General features: G+C 44.7%; 1 long non-coding RNA gene across 2 annotated transcripts; it reads left to right on the forward strand.

Moving 5' to 3' along the window:
• Positions 1-1,078: 1,078 nt before the first annotated feature.
• LOC113268710 (uncharacterized) lies at positions 1,079-20,050 on the forward strand. 2 transcript variants are annotated; one of them, XR_008960513.1, is made up of 4 exons: positions 1,079-1,229; positions 1,346-1,411; positions 14,254-14,392; positions 19,751-20,050. It is a non-coding gene; the product is annotated as an uncharacterized LOC113268710 (long non-coding RNA). The 2 variants fall into 2 exon arrangements; XR_008960514.1 differs by having other exon boundaries at positions 14,300-14,392.
• The last annotated feature ends 1,061 nt before the right edge of the window (positions 20,051-21,111 follow it).

Consider the following 21,111-nt stretch of genomic DNA (forward strand, 5'->3'; position numbering starts at 1 on the left):
CCTGATGTGGGGCTCGATCCCATAACGCCAGGATCGTTCCCTGAGCCGAAGGCAGACGCCTAACGACTGCGCTACCCAGGCGCCCCTGACCCAGGGTTTTGATGCTATAGTCCATCCTTTTTCTTTTAGGCTCTGCTCTTCTAGACCAACCACGGATTAATGGGACATAGACAACAGGAAACAGAGTGCCAGGAGAGCATGTATTTCATTCATGTCATCGCACATCAGTTTATTTGGGGGAGCTTTTCTGCCATATGATTTGGCAAGAACAAAGGACTTAAATTACATGATCTCGAAGGGGCATCTGTAACCAGGTTCTTGCCCTAAGACTTTTAAGGCAGGCTCTAGCCGTGGGGCCCACTCCAGTAACATGTCCTTGGGAAGGGGAATGTGAGCCGGCCCCTTCTCCTTTCTGAGCTTCTGTTCTAAGAAATGAACCAGAGAAGCAGCAAAAGGTTACCGTTCTCAGAAGAAGCAATGTTCTTTCCCAACCGCCTCTGTTGTCTACCCTGCTGCCTAAATAAATATTATCCTAAATATTTGAAACAGTCATGTTCCAAGAATGCACCTGATAAACCCAAAACAAGACAGGCTCCTGAAATGGTAAGTCCACACAACTTCAAGTTCCGGATAGGTTTTAGATTTTTCTCTGCATGCTTGGCTGGTCCTCCTTGGTGTTTTCCTGATATGAGTTCATTAGTTTTCTGGTTTTTCTCCTTGGCTGAGCGCTTCCTTGTAACACTGGGCAATTAAAAACTGTTAGCTTGGACTAGTGGCGTGCGTGGCTGGCTTGCACGGACAGAAGTCTTTAATTCCAGATTTGGGCATCTGCCATCCATTACATCTCTCTATCTTATTAACGATGGTGCAATCAACACAAATAAACTTCAGGGGCCCTCGGCTACAGGTAAACCGTGTCAGCATAAATCAATGAGCTGTTGAGAAGCTCAATGTCGCGTTTGCCGATACTCTGTAATTCTATGGTTCTGGTTACTGGAGCCCTCCCACAGACTCCAGGACTTGGTTTAGAAATCTCCCTGCCTTTCCCAACTTAGCTCATAATGATCTCATACAAAAATTTGGACTTCTCAGAAGAGACGCTGGAACAATGGGAACTATGGGGGCCGCGTTATTCTTACCATTTGACTGAACCTGGATGACGTCCAGTTTGACAGAGTCTGGTCAAGTCTCTCTCAAAGTCATCCCTGGACAACCGGCGTCAGAAGCAGGTACTTGTTAAAAACGTTGATGTCTCTCTGGACCTACACTCCATTCAGAGTTTCTGTGGTCAGGACCCAGGAATCTGAATTGTGAACAAGCTTCCTGTTGATTTTTACCCCTCCAGGAAACAGATGACACACCCAAATTTGGATAATTTGAGGAGTTAAATGAAGGGGCCATTCTCAAAGAGGTAGGTGCTGGTGTGTGAGCACCTCGGCTCAGGGATGCAGGGCATGGAGAGGGACTGGTTCCTGGAAACTGGAGTAGCTGGGTGGGATGGGGAGGACCACCAACAGGACCTCCTTGAGATTCTCAAGGTGGAGGGAGCCAGGAGAATAAATACCCCAGGCTTTCTTGGCTCCTGACCTCCAGCATCCTTCAGGCCCCCCACAGGTGAAGGGCACACAGGTCAGCCCCCAGGGTACAGGGCAGGGTAAAGATAGAGATAGACCAAAGGAGGTTGTCCAGCACTGGCTCAAGTTTACTGAACCTGGAGACTGGACTAAACTTTTGCCCTGTCACTGTCAAATCAAGGGCAGCCTCTGTTCATAAGAAAGTGAGACAGGAAAAGGGGAAAAAGGATGACAGGAGGAAAATGAAAACCCACCTATGGGAAACCCAGGAAAAGCCAGAGATCCAGAAAAGGAGAAGCAGGCAGTCAGAGGGGTACGAGCAAGTCTAGACTTCACTTCCCCGAGCTCTCCAAATTCCCCCTCCCACTGCTCTGCAAGTCATATTTCCACCTGCCTCCTTCCACCTGGCGCTCCTCCCCAGAACCCCAGGCTAGCACGAGCCCTTCTCCACGTGCTGAGAGTCTGGGCAGCATTTTGTGTATTTCAAGGCTTCTTCTCATAACCAATATCACTATAAGTGATCTCCGTTTATGGGCACTTTTTATTGACTCATTTGACTGATTCCAAAAGTTCTGCAACGAGTTTCTATCAAAGGTGTAACATTGAATAAGAAAGGTACAGCCTGAGTGACAGCTCCAAGACCAGAGGTGGATACATGATGGATCCCGAGAGGAAGCGCCTTTCGACATTTATTTTTAAAACTTTATTGAGAAGCCAGGCCAAATTGAAGATTATCTAAATGGTCTCAAACTCATACGTCTCCAGACTAGGAAATGCCGCCAGCTCCCTAAAAGTGTCATTTATCTCTTGGGTATCTTAGCGGTTAACGTAGCAGAACTTGTCCCAATCTACCCTTTCCTTTTTCAATAAGAAAAACGCAGGATTTTTTTTTTTTTCTGTTTGATGACATATTTTGCCCTTCAACGATATTTTCTTTGGCCAGAAATTCCCCTCTCAGCTACACTTGGCCATATTCCAGCATCCTTCTTGTTCCACCAGAGTCCTTATAAAGCCAAAGAGTGCAGCTTGAGTCTAACTGGGAAGAATGAAAGCAAAGCATAAAATTCATTGACTTTTCCTCTCCGCTTTTCATAAAAAATTAAATCTGAATTTTTCTCGGTAACCCCTCATCCTAAACCCATGCAACTGTCCATCTAAATGCACAAGCATTTTACCAAAATAATCAAGTCCACAGAGAAAGAATAACAAGCAATACTAGTTACCATTTAGTGAGGACAGATGATATGCCTGACACATTCTAAATACTTTATTCTGCTTTATTTTATTTAATCCTCAGAGTGACGTGATGAAGTAGGTATTATTACGATCATTGCTTTTCAAGTACGGAAATCGAGGTATAGAGTAGTCAAATAACTTGCCTCACATCACACTGCTAGTAAATCTTGGAGCCAGGATTAAAACTAAAGCAACCCAACTTCCGGGCCCGTACCCTTACCCACAAAGTCACGCTACCTCCCTGGGCATTACGAGCCCCGTATTTAAGTTTATCACTTTGTTTCCATTTGTTAATTTTCTTTTTTTTTCCCAAGACTATTTTGAAGATCTTATTAATTAATTAATTTATTTGACAGAAAGAGAGAGAACAAAGCTGGGGGAGAAGGAGAAGCAGATTCCCCACTGAGCAGGAAGCCGGATGTGGGGCTTGATCCCAGGACCCTGAGATCATGACCTGAACTGAAGGCAGACGTTTAACCCACTGAGCCACCCAGGCGCCCCTCCATTCGTTAACTTTCATCAGTGAGCTTTCCAAGAGTGCCAGATACTGGTGGTACAGAGATGCAGACGCTGATTCTCCCCTTCAGCAGGAACATCACAGGTCTGCAGGATAGAAGAGAACAGTGATGCCTCATTGCAACTTACATGAAAGACACAACTGGGTGCGTGAATAAAGTAGCGTGGGAAGACAGAAAGGAAAGTGAGCAGCTGTTTTTAGGGAAGTTGTGGAAAACTTTCTAGAGGGACATGACATTTAAGCTTGTTGAGTAGCGGGGACTTAGTAAATGTTTGTTGAATGAATGCACAGCAATAGAAGTCCATCAGGCAGAGAAGAAGATAATAAATGGAGGAAACATGAAAGGCAGAGGGTAGTTCTTGCCCCTGTTTCCCATCTGGGGATTCGGTAAACATGTGTGCCAAGTGCAGGGTGGGCAGACTGGAGGTTCGAGCCTGAGATCGAACTTCCCTGAGCTTCCCTGAGCACCTGTGTGCTGGACTTGGGACCTACCTGTGGCTGGAAGCCTGGCTCACTGGGGTAGCACAGAGCAGAGCGATCAGCCAGGGCAGGGGGTGAATGAATGGGAGTCATGGCCACACTGAGTTGCCTCTAGCAATGGCAGGAGCTGCGGGAGGCCACGTCAGCTCAAGAGCCCCTGAGAGCCCAGAGAGGAAGATGATGGGCAAGAGTTAGACTACACTAGTTGTAGAAAACATGTGGGAGGGGCATTTTCTCTGCACGTTCCAGTCACGATGACAATATGTTGGCACCCCCACTGCTCCGAGACCATGAAGCCACTCCTTCCAGAGTGTGAAAGGCTCATTTCAGTTGGACCTGCCAGGTTCATCCTTTGTGCTTGGCCTCAGTTATAGAAATAATTTCATTTTCTTTTTTCATTCACTAAGGACCAAGATGGATTTTCAGTCTGGATGTGTTGGTGGGGATTCTGCTCAGTGGCAGGGGCCTGGACCCATGTCCTCCCAAGAGCCCTTCCAGACTTGCATTCAGCAACCCCATGAGGGTCACCAGGAGTCCCCGCCAGGGACCCAGACTCAGCTGTGGAGTCACAGACCTAGGGCTGCACCAGCCAAATTCATGGATCTTTCCTGTTTGTGTTGTCTCTGACTCATCCGGCACAGATCACTCAGCACTATGAGGCTGGGCACACCACGTGCCTGGTACCAGCCAGGATGGGTAATGCTGCTAGCCTGGGTCCCAGGCCATTGGCATGCTGACTCACAGGCCGGACAACAGGACAGCGGCACACGCCATGCGTTTCTCCTTCCTTCCCCCCAGGATCCTCAGTCCAGGTTCCAACCTTGGAAATCTGACCTTCCCTTGTAAAGGATCTTGAAGTTGGGGGGGTGGTTGCAAGTGGAGACTGAATCCACAGCTTCCACCTAGGAAAGGCCTCTTGTGCTAAAACCCCATCAGAGCACAAGTGAGGAGTTTTCATTCATCAAACTGGGTATGATTCAAAGTTTTGCCAAAGCACAGGTCCTCTTCCTCTCCCTGCTCCCTTCTGCCACTTAGGCCGTTCCCAAAGCCTGGGGAAAGAAAGAAACAGAAGGAATTTAAGAGAAGAATAAATGATTTCTCATATGTCAGGCAAATAGACTGTGAGTTCGCTGTATATCGTCAACACTTATGGGCAGGGACTCAGGCAGGACCGTGACATCTGTCAGCACATGACTTGCAGGCTCGATGACAAAACAAAGATCCCCTTAGTTAAGCTGCCCTGCCCGGGTCTCCTGAATTCCTCTGTTGGCCTCAGATCTCTCCTCCAGCAAGGTAAATTAATTATTAAAACCTCTGGTGGAGGACAGTCTGCTGGATCCATGATATTACTTCACATTCACATGGGATAGATCTAGAGGTCTCTGCAACTCTCCCAAATACTATTAGGGCCCATCACGTACCCTCATAGAATGTGGAAAGGCATGACTCAGAATTTAAGTGAGCTTTTTCTGACCCTTAAGAGGGATTAAAGTGGGAAAGAACCAAGGTGAGCTAAGATGCTGACGCCAGATAGCGGTCTCCGGGCTGCAAGCTGGTGATTCGGCAGTCGGGTGTGACGCCACGATATGGACACCTGCGGCAGGGCGGCTGGAGCAAATGCGCACGTGAGCACTGGAAAGTGGGTAGAAAGGCAGGAGGACGAGGATGAAGAGGATGTATTAGTAGAGGATAGAGATGTGACCAAATGGACGGTCGTTTCAAAGATAGTCACAGATTGGGTCTCAGCCCAGCTGTTCACCAGCCACGTGGCTTTGGCAACTTGGGAACTTTCCTTTGTCTGTCAAGCGGGATAATGATCTTAAACTTGCTAAGTGAGGGGACAGTATCGACACCTGCCTAGCAGAGGCCTCGTCACCCAGTAGGTCATCAATGCAGGGGCACTATTATTATGAGTGAGATCTAACCCATCCGTGAATCAGCAAAGCAGGCCAAAAAATTTTATGAACAGTGAAAACTGCAGTTTGAAACCCCATATGCTTGTAAATATGAAAACATCTCCACATTCCATTCTGTGGTATACGAAACGCATTTATGTCATTCATTTTTCCCCAAAGAAACACTCTCAGGAAGTCATTGTTTCCTTTGTAGAGATAAGGAGACAGAGGCCCAAGGCCATACAGGTGGCAAATCCAGGCTGGACCCCAAGTCCTGTGTGTCTTTGTGCCACCCCTGCAGTGGGACCGTGGCTTGAGTCGTGAATGTGTCCTTCAAGCAACATTTCTGTGTGACACTAAAAAGATAAGCTAAAAAAATGGGACCCAAAGACTTCGTGTTAACTGTAGAAACTCTAGAAACCATTCATTCACTTATTCACTCAAGGTATGAAGCACCTACTATGTGCTAGGTCCAGATGCTGGGGATACATTAATGAACAAACCAAACAAAGATCCTTGCCCTTGAGAGGCAGACGGTAAACAATAGCAAACGAGGTATAGTATACAGTATATAAAAGCGGTAAGTGCTTTGAAAAGAGGAGAGTGGAGCAGAGGAAGGAGGACCCAGACTGCAAGAGACGGGTGGTTACAATTTAAAATGGGTTAGTCTGAGGAGATCTCATTGAGAACAATATATAACGGAGAGGGGCAGGTGAGAAAGTAGATGGGTGAGGGCAAAGCATTCTGGGCTGAGGGAAAGCAAGAGCCAAGGCCCTAACACGGGAAAGTGCCAGCACGTTAGAGGAACCATCGGCACGCAGGGCGCAGGGCTGGTACTATGGATTGATGGGTTGGGATGGGCAATCACCAACCGACAAGCTCAGTTTTCTGAAAGACTCCATTCGAGATTATTATAAGGGCCTTGCATTCAGATACTCACCAAACTAAAACTATCAGCCAGTAAATCAGGTAAGATTGTATTATTCCAATTTTAGTAAGGATTCTTCTTTAGCAAAGGGATCTTTTAAATAGTGAATTGTGTTTTCATACTTAAAACGATCCTGTCTCTGAAGGTTCCACCGATGTTTGACTTTGGGAGAACGAGTCTACGATGTGGAGGGGCCCTGGTCTAGGCATCTCTTTAATTACTCTTGGGCATTCTGCCTGCTTACGTGGTTATGCGATCCATCATGGCGGGCCACACACGCGTCCAGCCTTGTCACCCAGACACCAAAGACTTTCCATCTTCTGGGGCATCCTTCCCTCCGCTACCACTTTTTATACACCCCTCACTCCAAGTCACTCTAGAAAGCCTTCCATTGTTTGATTTAGAAGGAAAATGTCTCCTCTGTGTACGTGTTTGCATATAATGATAAGCTGTATGATGAAATCTAGACCAGCAGCTGGTTTTCCAATTGCTTTAAACTGATGTAAAAAGAAAATAATTCTCCTTGGCAAATAAATTATGCCCTGGCTGTATCCAGACCACTGCCTTTCCTGGTGTTTCCTATCTGCCCTTCCCTTGGCTTTCCCATGGCTGTACAATTATTGCAGGCAAGCCAAGGGAGCTCTAGACTGTTCCAGACCTTGAAAAGTTGAAGGTAGGAAACAAAGGAGACTGGAATATCCCCTCCCTGGGCCTTTGGGAGCAGCAGGTCTCAGCACAGTTGATCAAGCCTAGAAGATTATGCAGGGACTGCCACTCTCCCGCAAGAGGACATGGATAATGGCAGTCGTGGGGATTATAAAGGAAAGTGAAGCCCCTGCAGGTTGGCGGGGACTGGCCCCGTCCATCTGGCAGCCACCATGTTGGCCTTTGTGCAGGGGTGAGGAAGGGAGTGGGGATGCAGTGTGAGGAAGAGCAATAGCCTCTCCTTTCAAAATCTCTGGGCTCAACTTTCCAGTCCGCCAGAGGCAAACCAGACACTTCAAATAATCACCCCAGACACCTGTGAAAATCAAACAGAAGGTAATTTAATATGCACTAGGCATTTAGTATGCATTATTTCATTTAACCAATAGTTATTTTGTATTTGTTATTTCCGTAATCCCCTCGGTGACCCTCTGAAATCAGTATTACTGTTAAATTCATTTTGTAAATGAGGGTGGTGAGGCTTAGACAGGGTTCGGTAACTTGCCTAAGGTTAACTATGTTGGGCGAGAGTTGAAATTCAAACCCTGGCTGACACCAAATTCTGTAAGTTAAATATTATATTCATCGGATTTTAACAAATCGGTTGAATCACAGGATTTTAACAAATACGTTAAAAAGTGGGGAATTTATCGTGTTTGACACAAGTCTTAGGCCTGATTTCTCTTACACATAAGGCCCCTCAGTTCAAATCCCAGTTCTTGTGTGTTCGTAATCCAACGTGCTAACACTCGAGGTCACCGACACCTTGGTTAATAGTGATTGGGATTAACTGGGGGTATTGGTTCCTCATTGGTCTGTGTAAAAAAAAGATATATATTAAAACTGGCAAATGTTATAGAAACGACTTTCGTGGAAGATATTTTTGAGGTAAAAGTTAATGCTCACCAAGGTTAGCAGCGGATAACATTCTAGGACATCCCTCCCTTATTTCCCTCCCTCATTTCCCGGGGTGAGTCCCCGCTACCTGATCACGGGGAAGAAGATACAGGGCTATAATCCACTTTGCAATCTGCAAACTCATAACAGCAGGATTCCTCGTGTTTGATATTATGGTACCGGATATGTTTACTTGTCATATTTTCAGACTTAATCCAGGCTTTTTTTTTTTCTTATACTGATGTTTTATTCTTAAATCAAGGATGAAAAATTGGAAGGAAATAATATCAAAGTTTGAGTTCCAGTTCCCCACTACCTTTTTATTTTAAGATTTATTTATTTATTTGAGAGAGAGAGAGAGCGTGCAAGTGCACGCGAGCGTGTGAGTCGGCGGGGGTGGGGGTGGTAGGGTGCAAGAGGGGAGGGAGAGAGACTCCTCATGCGGATTCCTTGCTGAGCATGGAGTCCACCTCAGGGCTCAACCGCAGGACCCTGAGATCACGACCTGAGCCGAAATCAAGAGTTGGCCACTTCACTGACTGAGGAGCCATGCAGGTGCCTCAATTCCCCACTATCTTTAAACGGATAACAATAATAGCAATAATAATAGCAACACCAACAACAGGCTGGAAAGCTGTACACAGTGAAGCGAAGAGACGGCCTAAGACAGACACACTCACATTCCAATCAACTACTAGGGAGGAATAATCCATACCGTAAAGTAGACATTTGCTTAGAATATCCTTTTCTTTCAAGTTTTCGTGTCAGGCCTTAATTTAATCTAATTTCCATTGGATAAAAAGGAAGGGCAGTCATGGGAGGGTGCCGTTTGGACTCCCTTATAGCACCACTGGTGCTGGGAAGAGTAGGAAGGAGACAGCTAGGAGATGGGAGCATAGCAAGCTGAACCCCAGAATCAAGTCTGTCACCCAACACAGTAGTTCACTCTCAAACCGATACTGTCGAGAAAGTCAGACTCCCAATAGACAGCAGCAGTGCTTATATTAAAACACATGAGGGGCCCTTGGGTGGCTCAGTCGGTTAGGCATCCGACTCTAGATCTCGGCTCAGATCTTGATCTCCAGGTTGTGAGTTCAAGTCCCATAGTAGTCTCCATGCTGGACGCTGAGCCTACTTTAAAAATAAAAAAATGAAAGAACATGTGTGTGCATGCACAGAGTCACCAGTTATGCCGAAAAGCAATTTTCCCTCTTCTTTTCTCTATTGGGGTTTGGCATGGAGACTAGAATGAGAGAAAACTGCTCCAGGTCAATAGTTTTATTATATAAAACCAGGATTATATGGTTCCGTAAGGACAAGAAATACTCCTGGATTTATGAGGTGTAGAGAAAAGGAAATGAAGTTCTACACACACATACACACGTATGTGCACACACACACACACACACACACTCGTGCACACGCACACGTGCTCGCAAACCCTAGTCCTGATCCCGCCTGTCCCCGTCCCTCACCGCAACCACTGATTGCGAGGCAAACGTGCAGGGCAAGCAAGATGAAATAAGAAGAGAAAATTATGAGTGAAACAAGTAGTTGGTGCCATGAGGAACGTGGTTATGTGCTGTTTTCCACTCTCTCCATTCCTGTCCAGCTACTCAAAGCTTTACCGGACATGGTGAGAAACTCAAAACCTGTGAATCCAGAGGAAACAACCTGGTGACACTGAGTTTCCTGCCTGAAAACCTCTAGTTTACATCCTGACACTCCACAAAGCTATCTTGTATGAAGACACTCTCTTTCTATCTCAGCTTTACTCTAGCCTGGCCCTTGATGGCTTCCTGGAAACTTCTAGAACACGGGCTATTCTTGTAAAGAGTAAAGTTATTTTTTTTAAAATCAGCTTTATCAAGGTATAATTTATGCATAAAAATACCCAGTGTACAATTCCATGAGTTTGGTAAATGTAGACAGTTATGTAACCACCGCACAATTATAAAGCAGCTTCTTTACCCCTAGAAGTTTTCTCACGCCTCTCAGGAGCCCTGGCCCCTGGGCAGTGCTGATCTTTCAGCCACCGTAGTCTGCCTCCATAGAATTTCATATAAATGCAGGGGCGCCTGGGTGGCGCAGTCGTTAAGCGTCTGCCTTCGGCTCAGGGCGTGATCCCGGCATTCCGGGATCGAGCCCCACATCGGGCTCCTCCACTGGGAGCCTGCTTCTTCCTCTCCCACTCCCCTGCTGTGTTCCCTCTCTCACTGGCTGTATCTCTGTCACATAAATAAATAAAAAATCTTAAAAAAAAAAAGAATTTCATATAAATGCAGTTAAGCAATAAGTGGCCTTTCAGTCTGGCTTCTTCCGCTTAGCGAACTGTTCTTCGTGAGATGCCTCCGTGCTACTGCACAAATCCCCAGGTCATTCCTTGTTCTTGCTGAGTTGTATCCCATTGTATGAAGATGCTGAAATGTGTTTATCCATAATACAAGCCAGTGGCATTGGAGTCATTTCCAGTTTTTGGCCATGATGAATGAAGATGCCACAGACACGTACAATTTTACGTGGACATAGTTTTTAAATGAGATAACTCTATTACTAAGTATTTATTGCATCCTTTCTGTTGTAAATTTGGTTTTCTCATTCGTTATACACTCTAATGGTTATTTATGTGTGTGAATGCTGGGTTTGTTTTGTTTTCATGTTACCCTTACATCTTGCTGCCTTGCTGAATTCTTTTATGGAGCTTTTTAACTGTTTATTCTCTGTGATTTCTAGGTATACCATTATGTCTTCTGCAAGTAGAGATTATTTTATTTCTCCTTTCATATCCATTTGCCCATGACTGTTTTCTCTATTCTAATTACCTCGGCTAGCACCTTGAGAATGCTGTTAGGTGGCCATGGAGGTGGTGGGCATCTTTTCTATATCCCTGATCTTGTTGGGAATGTCCCTAGAATTTCACATTTATTAAGATGATAGCTTTAGGATGGAGGTAGATAGCTATTATCGTTCTAAGGAGATATTTTCTCAAGAATTTTAATTAGAAAGGAATGTGGAATTTTGTCAAAGAATTTTAGCATCTCGAAACAATTGTGTGGATTTTTTTCCTTAGACCAATTAATATGATGAATTCTATTAATATAGTTTCCAATATTTAATCTTTGAATTCCTGGCATAAATCCCATTTGTTCACAGTGTATTATATTCATTATTTTATTAATGAGGCTTTAAAGTGTGTTTGCTAAAATTTCCTTTTAAGATTTTTCTACAAATATTCATAAATTGCATTGGTCTGATCTATAATTTTTCTTTTCTTTTCGGTGCTATTTTTATCAGATTTAGGTATGTTATACTTGCTTCATAAAAAGAATTTGGAAGTTTTCCTTCATTTCGTATGCTCTGAAGCAATGTGTGTGCCATATAAAATATATAGTTCGGACTAATTTAGTTATTTTTAACTCTAATGAGGTTATTTTATGGTAAATTTGCACTGAGGATCCCCAGGAACACCCTCTTCTTTCATTGCAAGAGGATTTTTTTTTTAATGTAATGTCAAAGCAAAGGTTTGGGCCAACTAGCATAATTTTCAGTGTTAGAGGTAAGTCTGAATAGTAGAGATACAGGTGTAACTCGGAAGATTGTCTCTTCCTGCTCACACACCCTGGAGATCTACCTTTCGTGTTTTGACACCATAGTTTTGCAAATCTCGCCTGGTCCACTCATGAGTTACATAGTCTTGGATTGTCTCTTAACCTCCTGGGCCCTTCGCCAAGGATTGAATAAAATACCATTCCTGAGGAAAACTTTGTGATCTGGAAAAATAGATGTAATGTCAGTTATTATTAAGGCTTGTGTTGAGGAAACGGAGCGTTGGTCTGTATCACTTTGACCAGCTATTTCACTTCTTTAAATTTCAGTTTTACTGCTTGTTAAATAGAAATAGTGGGTTGTTATCATTTAATACTAATAAGCACTAGCACGTAGTCTGACCTGGTGTAACGACTCGGTAAGAGTAATACATTGTTGCTGCCTCTGTCTCAATCCCCCACTTCCTGGTGACTCCCCAGGATGCAGCTCCCACACAAGGGCTGGTTTCTAGAGGTGCCAGGGAGAGCCTATGGCAGCTTGTTACGGGGACACCCACAAGCCTGGAGTTCAGAGAATGGCTGGATTCCCTCTTACCTCTTGTGGGGTTCCAGCCCACCTCCTCGAGATCAGCTTCTGGGACGGTGAACACTGAAATCAGTGAGCAGATACATGGAAAGAAACGAAACACCAAAGAATGCTCAAATAGCTCATTTTGGATACAGATGGTAACAAACAGTTATTCTTTAGAGCTGAGAAATAATCTCAGCCTGTTCCCCCTGCCTCCCCCGGGGCCCAAAGTAATTGACACACACACACACACACACACACACACACCCCCCAAGTAATTAACACACACACGCCCCAAGCTGCGGGTCCCAGGAAGCCCTAATCAAGTGTAGCTGGGAGAAGCCGGGGGCTCTGCGGAGCAGGGAAGTGAAAAATATAGGAAAATATAGGAGGGAAAAGGCACCTAATGAAGGGAAGAAGGTGGTTCAAATGGGCTTTTAACTTACATGCTAACTCCTTAATAGAAAGGGAGGGTAGAGAGGGGGAAGCCTGGGCTCCAGAGGGAGGAGGAAACCTGCCACTTGGCAGGACTTTCCCCATGGGGCTCTCTTCCAGGTCTAGGTACAGAGTACAGCCCAAGACGTTCCCACTAACGTGTGAGATACGGCCCAAATGTAATAAACCAGGTGAATGTAGTAACAATAAAAACACAGCACTAGGAGGTTATGGGGGAAGATATTTCTGTTTTCAAAACTTTGTTTTGAAAAACAAACCAAGTAAGTTTATTTGAAAAACAGCTTTTTCATTACACTTTGTTGATGACGGGTGGTTTATTACACTTTAGTATACCTACGCTAGATTGCAGCCAGTCTAGTCCGAGCCAGGGTCCCCAGCAGCCCCCAGTCTTTAACCACATCCACAGTGGAACCTTTCCACAGACACCGCAGCCCTTCTCTGAACTCCAGTGCCTATCCCCTGTGGAAGACTTCTTGGTTTTTCAGCATATATGATAAAAGGAGCAATCCCTCAGAGCATGCGGGAGTTATCTGGTCGGTGTGAGTTGGCTGCTTCTCTGGAACTAGATTCCGAGCTCCCTGAAGGCACGAATACCACTCCTTGTCTCCTCTTTCTGCCTCCTGCCCTCTGCCCCTTACGACACAGATTGAGCACCTCGTATAGAATGCACCTAGTGTATAATGCACATCAAGTATAATGTGTCCAGCATGTAATGCCCCTAGAGTGTAATGCACGTAATGTGTATTGCATGTAGCTTGTAATGCCTGTAGTGTGTAATACACATAGTTCGGGGCGGGGGGCACATGGTGTGTAATGCACCTAGGGTGTAATGCACGCAATGTATATTTCATATAACTTATAATGCCTGTAGTGTAATACACATAGTTCAGGGGCACATGGCGTGTAATGCACCCAGACTACAATGCCCCAGGCACCATATAATGTGATTGTCACTGCACAGATGGCCGTACAGGCATCACCACTAAGTTCATCTTCCTCTGTCACTATGCAAATTCCATGTCAAGGTCTTTTACTATGTTTGTTTGTTTTAAGCGTACGCAGCCCACACCAGCAACTCCCCTTCCTTTCACTCTTTTTAAGGGCAGTTCTTCAGGGACCTCAAATAACCAAAGGAAAACCCCGGTACATTTTCCAATCCTTTGCGCCCGCTCACCCCACCTGCTGCTGCAGCACCATTTGGCACTTTCGGTTTCTCTCCCATTGTGAACACACCAAGAGGACAGGGATGGGATCCGGTTCTCCTCCTGGATCATCGCACACGTGGCCCCTCATGGCCTTATTGTGGCTGGACACCCACAGCCGGACCTCTGGGGCACACAGGGAGAGGGCAGCGGGTTCTCGGTGAGGTCGCTCTTTAAAAGTTCCCCTCTGCCCTTTGTCTCCACGCTTTGTGGCCTGCCAGCAGTGATGTCGACCGTCTTTACTTGGCAGCCACAGCCTCTGAGGTCATCTTTTCATGGCGTGCTGTTTCCTTCAGCCTTTAGACTCTCTGGCTGTAACTCAATGCTTTCAATCACAACAACCTGTGAGGAATGCGGTGTCGAAGAACATGGCCCTTGCTGGCACCAAGGTAAGTGTGGACATGTTCTTGGGGGAAGGAGGGAAGCAGGGAGCCAGCGGCGGGCTGGTGAGGATACCTGCGTGAGAGGTGCTCACTCCAGCCCTTGGCAGGACATCAAGTCCCAAAAGGAGGAGAATGACCCGTCATGTTCCGCCTCATCCGTGCTGTGGCTCGGAGGGTAAAACGAGCTGTCTGTTCACGGGCCAGGGTGAGCAGAGCCCCGGTGAGGCCAGTACGTGTGCATGGCCACACACGATGACATCCGTGACTAAGGAAGAAACTCTTGGATAATGCTACACCTTGCGGGAGGGGAGGGGGCGAAAACATACGCACCACAAATCAGTCTTGCTCCTAGAATGGCAAAAGGCAAAAGGAAGTGCTTTCTGATAGGGAAGTGAAGGCACACAGGAAGGGTGGTCATGAACAGAACGAGGTCCTCCAAACTCTAGATGGTGGTCTTCCGTGGAATGTCGTAACAGTTTCAAAGTACAGTGAGATCCCAAGTGTCATTCACACGAGGACTCGAGTGTTAATACACATGGGGCACAACTTGTTGTTCGGTCTTTAAGTATTATGGTTTCTATCCTGAGGGCTTGCTGACCACTTAGAGCAGGGGAATAACTTAGAGCCCTTTCAACTTTAAACCTAGTCGTGTCTGATCGTTGAAACAGCCTCTTTAGTGAATGTTTAGGTCACGTGCTAGGCTCTCGGCTGCCTCTGCCTTCTGCCTCCCTCCCTGGAGGGTGGTATCCTCAGAGATGGTGTCCGGGCAACTGATGCTGCCGTATGGCGGAGGGGAGAACTGTGGGTCCTCTGGCCTCTCTACTACCTAGAGAATCTGACTGCTTCCCACCCCCTCGCCCCCCTCCCCTTGCTGCAGCTGAAGCACAAGTACTCCTAGGGGGTTATGGAGTCGACTCCCTGGGGACCATTTCCAGGTTCTGACCATGATACATAGGAACCAGGGTAGCACCTGCAAACTAAGTTGTAAAGTCTCCTGTCATCAGACCATGCAGTACGGCCACGTTGACCTTGATGGGGCTGTACCCAGGTCAGGATGAATCTGCCTTTTGTCGGACAGCCCAGAGGGAGCAGACCAAGAGACCCTCCTCACCCTCAGTGTCTCTCTCTCTCTCCCTCGCTCTCTCCCTGCCTGCTTCTCTCTTTTATAGATCCTGCTCTCTGGGCCTCACAAACTTAGATGTTCCAGAACATAAATTTAAGCTCCCAAGAAAGTAAGAACAACCAGGGGTGACAGGGTGATCGTCTACGCCTGTGAAATTCCAACACAATTTAGAGACACTTCACTTTAAAATAATAATCTAACTTGGAAGCCCCGTATGCCAGACAGAGGAAGGAAGAGCTGGCCTGCTGAGGCAGGCAGGGAGGGACCAGAGCTTATGGGATATGAACCCCAGGGCTTCACAGACATCATCTCTAAAATACACTGATCTTTTTCAAACCCATCATCTCCCAGATGGAGAAGTTGGGCTAATGAATGGAAGTAAATTATTATGCAAGTTGCAAATGGCAGAGCCAAGCCTCAAAACCTTTCTCTGAACTTTCCACTATATCATGCATTTTGTTCCCCCCAAAACCTTAACTGGATCACAAGGACCGCATGCTGCTGATGTTCAAATGGCAGACCCACGTGCTGGTGCTCCAGGGACAATGGGTTTCATTGGCAGGAAGGAGCAATTCACTATCAAAAACAAACATTCTAACAGTCACGCTTAGATGCATAACAAGTGAAAAATTCAAACATGTTTCAATCTGACTAGTCTTTGCTTAATGACTTCCTCATGTCTGGCCCTAATGAGACATCCCCATAAAGCCTCTTTGAAGCATATAGTCATCCTAACGTCACAAGGACACAAGCAGACGCTACCCGCTAAATACTCTGTGTAACCTGGGTCTGTTCTGATTCATAGACTGCTGAGAAATGAATAGATAAACCTCAGGATGTTAGTGGACTGTTTCACATACTCGCTGAAGAAAGCTCACTTGAGGCTTACAGAGCAGAGGAATATATAAATGACTTAAGCCATGATTAGGATGTCCTGCCAAAATGACACAAAAAGAAGTGAATTTAGGGGAGAGAGTGAAGATAATTTTTTTTTTAAGTGTCAGGCACTTTCATTCCCCTATCAAGCACTGGCATTTGAATCTTCCAAGCCCAAGCCATTGCTGGCTGGGGGGAATGGGGATCGATGCACCCTCTATTGTGTGGCCCATGATTTGTATACTCATCTTGTCACTACATGTGTTCGGGCAATGACTGGCCAATGATATCTGCAAACCACCTGGTAAGTGAGGATAGAGTCTTGCGTGGGCCACCGTTTGGGAAGCAGTGGCTGCTTCCTCGCTTCACTGGCATGATCACATCCTCTTGAGATGACGAAATGCCATTAGAGGCTAAGAGGTAGGCGATCCATTTATAGGACAACTGAATGACAGAGGGCAGATGGCTCTGATTCTGAGATGGTTCAAAACAGTTCTTCCTGGGGTGAGAGGAAAGTTGTAAGTAACTAAGGAACCATGTCTGAAAATGCCTATGTCCTGGTACACATGTGGGGTGAACATTTATGCAACAGGTGTCTGCCAAGCAGAGGACACATGTGGAAACTTATACCCAAAACCCTTACCAAAGCACTTACAATAGATCTGCCGAGCCCTGGGCACTGGGCTGAGTGTTTTACATCTACCTTCTCATTCAATCTTCCCAACTAGCCTTGGGGAGAGATGTCATTGTCTTTATTTTACAGATGAGACTCCTGAGGCACAGAAGGGTTACAGAATGACCTCACGGCCCTTCTGCTAGTGAATGGTTGAGTTGGGACATTAATCCACATCGTCTGTCTGCAGAGCCTGTGTTTATTTCCTTTTTCATCTTCCTGGGATAGGGGACTGGAGGAGAATTTAAAGATGTAATTTTAGCCTTCCAGGAGATTACTGAGAGTGAAATGACTCTAGAACAATTAAAAGTAGCCCATGAGCCAGGACCAAAGACCATAATGTGGATTAAAGACAGCACACCAAGAGCAGAGAGAGTTAAAGGTATATGGTCTGTATATGCCCAGTTAATCTAGAAAGGCGTCCTAAATGGATGTGAGTTTTGAACCAAGGCCTAAAAAGTATGAATGACTATTTTTAGCCTCATCTACGGCAAGTGTTAAGTTACTGTGGTTCCATCAGCCTACCTCGTGCTTATTGGAGGGGGTGGGAAATACACTTCTTACCCTGGAAAACATGATGTGCTAGAAATCTCTGGCAGGTGGAATCGTATTTTGACTACCAACCAGCTGCTCAAGGAAACCTTGGTTAGGGACCTGATTTGAGGTGTTTGATAACTAGAGCCCCAGTATCTTTTCTCTTCTTTATCGTTTTAGAGGACAGTGCCAAGCTAGGAGGTATTAACAGTTATCAAGTTCCGTATAAGTTCTGCTAGTCTGGAGACCAGTAGACCAGGCATAAATGGTAGACATTTGGAGCAACTTTAATAATTAAAACATGAGCTCATTGCTGGCCCTGGAAAGGAGCAATGGCTAAGAGCAGGAGTCCAGTTTCTAGAGTGTGAAGAATCCTCAAACTTTGGTTGAGTGCGAGCTTTCTTTTTTCTTTTTTTTTTAGGTTTTTATTTATAAAAATACGTATTTTATGAACAGTCCGACAAAATTTTGTTTACATGTTTTGAATGTTGTTGACATCTTAATTTGTGGAATCTTCCAACTGTACTAGCAAACAATTTTTAATTGAAAGCTGAACTCACAATAAAGTGATTAAAATTTATAGGTACAACAATGAACAAAGACGTGAAAGACAGATAGTTGAGATTTAACACATTCAGCGACAAAAGTCTAGATATGGCCTATATAGAGTCAGAATTGTTGCTGAGACCCTCACCATCATCTAGAATCCTTGACGGGATATACTTCTTTTTTTTTTTTAATTATATTCAGTTAGCCGCTGTGCAGTACATCATTAGTTTTTGATGTAGAGCTCAGTGATTCACTAGTTACGTGTAACACCCAGTGCTCATCACAACACGTGCCCTCCTTAATACCCGTCACCCTCTTACCCCTCCCCCCACCCCGCTCCCCTCTGAAACCCTCAGTCTGTTTCCCAGTGTCCATAGTCTCTCAAGCTTCTTCTCCCTTTCTGATTTCCCTCCCTTACCCTGTGGTCCTCGGGGCTATTGCTTATGTTCCACATAGGAATGAAACCATATGATAATTGTCTTTCTATGCTTGACTTACTTCACTTAGCATAAGCCCCTCCAGTTCCCTTCACGTCAATGAAAATGGTGGGTAATTGTTCTTTCTGATGGCTGAATAATATTCCACTGTATATATGGACCACATCTTCTTTATCCAGTCATCTGTTGAAGGTCATCTCTGCTCCTTCCATAGTTTGGCTATTGTGGACAATGCTGCTGTGAACATTGGGGTGCATCTGCCCCTTCTTTTCATTACATCTGTATCTTTGGGGTAAATACCCAGTAGTGCAATTGCTGAGTCATAGGGTAGCTCTATTTTTAGCATCTTGAGGAAACTCCATACAGTTTTCCAGAATGGCTGTACCAGCTTGCGTTCCCACCAACAGTGTAAGAAGGTTCCCCTTTCTCCACATCCTCGCCAACATTTGTTGTTTCCTGTTTTGTTAATTTCTGCCATTCTAATTGGTGTAAGGTGGTATCTCATTGGGGTTTTGATTTGTATTTCCCTGATGGCTAATGATGTGGAGCATTTTTTCATGTGTCTGATAGCCATTTGCATGTCTTCTTTGGAGAAATATCTGTTCATGTCTTCTGCCCATTTTTTGACTGGGTGAGAACTTTCTTATCCATGTCAGGTATCAGAGCGGGTGATGGAGTTAAGGAAAAAGGAGGGATAAAGAAAGAGACCTGGTTTTATCTGTCACCAGCAGGTTGGACTATCACTCCATACTCTACTATTCTCATTTACATAATTCAAATGATACAACATATTTGTATGTGAAATATATGCGAAAGTGCTTGGTCAGTTCAAGAAATCCTTTAGTTATACCATACATTAATACCCTGGATCCTTGCTATACAATTTCAGATCAATGAAATTCTTATATTTTTATAAAAGATCAAATTTTTTCTCACTTACTTATAATGAAAAATAACGCCAGGAATAACATATCATTTAAAATAATGGGTCAGTATTCACAATAAAAATATTTTTAAATCTCTTTTAAGATTTCTAAGTGGTTATCACTGCTTTGGAAAACAGCTGTTATTGACTATTAAAAGATCCAACTTGCCATCCATGGTGACAGATGATGGTAGCTACCCTTGTTTTTGTTTTTTGTTTTTAAAGATTTTATTTATTTATTTGACAGGGAGAGACACAGCCAGCGAGAGAGGGAACACAAGCAGGGGGAGTGAGAGAGGAAGAAGCAGACTCCCAGCAGAGCAGGGAGCCCTTTGTGGGGCTTGATCCCAGGACCCTGGGATCACGCCCTGGGCCGAAGGCAGATGCTTAACGACCGAGCCACCCAGGCGCTGGCACAGCTACCCTTGTGATCAGAGCATAACACATACCATTGTTGAATCAGTGTGTAACACACCTGAAACTAATGTAACATTGTGTGTCAACTCCATTGCAACTAAACAAATGAATAAACAAATATTGAATTTTTCCGTTATAATGAGAATGATGACTGATATTCTTTCTACAAATAGGCTTAGGTTTCTACCCTTTTCCTTGAAGGCATGTTGAAAATATTAGCCAAACGAACTGAAAAATATTTGATGAGCAATGACATAATTTAAAAGTTCTGAGGTGAAAGAGTGTCTTTGTCATTTTGTAGCTTCTAATAAATAATTCACCACTGATTAGGAAAAGAGATTTCTGGCCAATAAATTATAAGTCTCCCTTATATTAAAAAAAAAAAAACCCTCAGTGAATTAGAGTAAAACACCATGATAATGTAAAAAAAAAAAAAGTAATAAGAAAAATCATTTTTTCAGTGTTTAAAAAGAAAAAAATCCAATTCAATGAGCCTGAAAGCAGAATACTCAGAGTCTAAATCATGGCAGTATAAAAATTTTAAATTTTTCTTTTTTGTGTATTTTTTTTATCATTTGAATGAAGATGTTATCACTGACTTGGCTAAGTGACGTTGGTTTAGCTGTTCTGTACCATTGGCCACACACCTATAAAATATCCTAATTAGACTCCCTTGGGATAGAATGGGAAAAGATGAGATCGTATTTGCTGTTACTGACCCTCGGGTGTCACAGACAAAAGAACTACATAGCCCCCAGTTCTGATATCTTCAAGGGTAATGATAATGTTCAACCATATCCCTTTTTTTCTTCAATTTCTTCCAGCAAAGTGATGTTCAGTTTTCAATTACTAGCCAGCTGGAGGAATGCCAACCCACCCTTCCCTCCCATGTGTGGATGAAGGTTGCAGAGCCAACCTGTGTTGTGTTGAGGCAGCAGTGTTGATACAACTCGGAGTGCCCTTTCACCCTCTTCCCTGATTCCAGCGCCCAGACCTGCTGTTCTGGGAACCACTCGCAACCCTAATTAACCAGAACCTGATAAATGCATCCTCAGCAGCCAGACAGTGAGGGCAGTAACCTGGCTTCCAGCATGAGGTCCAGCCCTCCAGGGTGGTACTGGAGTGAAGGCTGGGTCCCAGACTTCCTACATTCAAACAACCAAGCTGGGAAGCAATGAGTAGAATGGGTAG

Source organism: Ursus arctos, unplaced genomic scaffold (genome assembly GCF_023065955.2).
Source record: "Ursus arctos isolate Adak ecotype North America unplaced genomic scaffold, UrsArc2.0 scaffold_2, whole genome shotgun sequence".
Classification (NCBI taxonomy): domain Eukaryota; kingdom Metazoa; phylum Chordata; class Mammalia; order Carnivora; family Ursidae; genus Ursus; species Ursus arctos.